The sequence below is a fragment of the Grammomys surdaster genome, unplaced genomic scaffold, assembly GCF_004785775.1.
Source record: "Grammomys surdaster isolate TR1022 unplaced genomic scaffold, NIH_TR_1.0 211, whole genome shotgun sequence".
NCBI classification, from domain to species: Eukaryota; Metazoa; Chordata; class Mammalia; order Rodentia; family Muridae; genus Grammomys; species Grammomys surdaster.
The window spans coordinates 1,399,919-1,402,216 of record NW_021604656.1 but is presented as its reverse complement, the minus strand read 5'-3'; positions in this window follow the sequence as shown (position 1 = coordinate 1,402,216).

The following is a 2,298-nucleotide window of genomic DNA, read 5'->3' as shown; positions in this document are numbered from 1 at the left end:
TAGTGGCTCCGGTCCCCCTGTCGTTGTCCAGTGAGGCATGAGGGCCATACCCGTCCCGATGTCTTTTTCTTGGAGAGGGGATACTTTTGACATCAACCCCTATGCAGTCAGGCTTGTCCCTCAGGGAACCCAGAGAGATATTTTTAACTTTTATTGGTATTCCCTTGCAGTGCTTAGCCTCACAGCCTAAGCAAGAATTCAGGTTGCCTGTCAGGGGGGGTTCTGGGTGGCTCCTCTCAGCTTGGTCTATAGGCAGAAGTCCCCTCTTTTAGGTTGGGTGGAGATGGGTTTTGGGAACACCCTGGATAGAGTAACAACCTCATCTTGAGTCTCGTGGTCCTCCATAGCTAACTTATGATACTGTATCTGAATAAGTTTTGCTACCAAATTATTTATCTGTTGTTTCACAGAGTTAGTCAGCCTATTTGAGGCCCAGGGACCAGAAAAAATAAGCAAAAAGAACCCAAATAATGGTCCTAAGATGAGAGGAGGTAGGGTTGACAACCCTGGAGAGGCTGAAAACCAATTCTTGTACCAGCACTCATCTGTCTCTTTCTCTCTCTGACTTTTTTCAGGGCCTTCTCTGACCTTTTTCATGCTCTCTTTAGCCATCCCTGTCATGTCTATGTAAAGGCAATATTCTTCTATAAGGGTTGTACACAGTCAAGAGCTGTACACAGCCTTTTCTATTGTAATAGAGTAAATCAAGTCCAATAAGGATCTTTGTGATTTTAGGAGATCTCTTCAGACAGTGAAATGAGGGATTTCTTCAGATTAGTGATGTTAATCTCTAGCTGTTTGATGTTCTTGTCAATGGCCCTTCAAAGGTCTGAGTAGTATAAGTTCGGAGGCCAGCTTCTGGATTAGAACTTCTAACAGCAGACATCACGGGTGATTCATTTTTACCTGAGATGCTGCCCGAGTTATAGCTCCTGGGAGTCCCTCTTCCTCTGGGTTTTGTGAAGTTGAGTACAGAGCTGCTGCCTGAGATCTGCTCTGTGCTCAGGCCCAGACCGGAAGTCCCCAGACAGGTTACTTTCAAAAGCAGTAAATATACTAGAGAGGGCAGTGAACTGTTAAGAAATTTGCTCTTTTTCCAGAGGCCAGGAGCTAGCTTCCAAGCATCCACATCAGGCAGCTCACATCTGTCTGTAACTCCAGCTGCAGGGCATCTGATGCCCTCTTCTGTTTTCCCCCACCCCTCGGCACCTGCACTCACATGTGGGTATTCCTGCACACAGACCCTCTCACATCTTAAAGAAAGAAATGCTACTGCCAAGATAAATACTGGGCAGGAAAGGACAGTACTCCCCTAGTTTACAGACACTGTGACGCTCTGTGACTAGATGATCAGCTATACAGGATTCTCTCCATCCGTCCTGATTTTCAAATCTGTCACATAGTTTTCATTGTTACATTTTGCATTGTTACATTTTGCATTGTTACATTTTGCATTGTTACATTTGCATTGTTACATTTGCATTGTTACATTTTGCATTGTTACATTTTGCATTGTTACATTTGCATTGTTACATTTGCATTGTTACATTTGCATTGTTACATAGTTTGCATTGTTACATAGTTTGCATTGTTACATTTTGCATTGTTACATTTTGCATTGTTACATTTGCATTGTTACATTTTGCATTGTTACATTGCATCAGTACATTGTTACACTTGTTACATAGTAACAAATTTGAAAATGACTATGGATGGGGAGAATAAACTAAAGCAACAACAAAACACCTGACATAGCTAGGAATATGATGAAGCAAAAGACTTTCAAAAGCTGAGTTTGGTGTTATATGCCTGAAATCCCAGCACAGAGGAGAGCAGGTCTAGAAGATCAGGAATTTAAAGCCAACCTGAACCTCATAGCAGCTTCAAGGTAATCCCCAAACTAGAAAATAATTATTTGGACAAATTAAAAAATTATATTAAAAGATAGGTAGGACTTTAATCAATCAAGAGATTTTATACAGTTGTTTTAGGAGGTGAGAATTGTCTTCACATTGTTCTCTTTAACTTAATAAAATTCCCATGTGGAAATAGGGTGTTTTTTATAACTCTTAATATTTTAGATTAATAAAAGGAACTGTGCATGTGTGTGTGCACGTATGTGCATGCGAACATGATTGCATGAATGTTCACACATGCAAAGAGGTCAGAGGACAATCTCAGCTGTCCTGTCTCAGGGGCCACCCTTGATTTTGAAGCAGGGTCATCACCACTAAGTACACTAAGCTGGTTGACCAGCAAGCCTTTCCAGTGCTGAGACTACAAGTCCCACCATGCCCT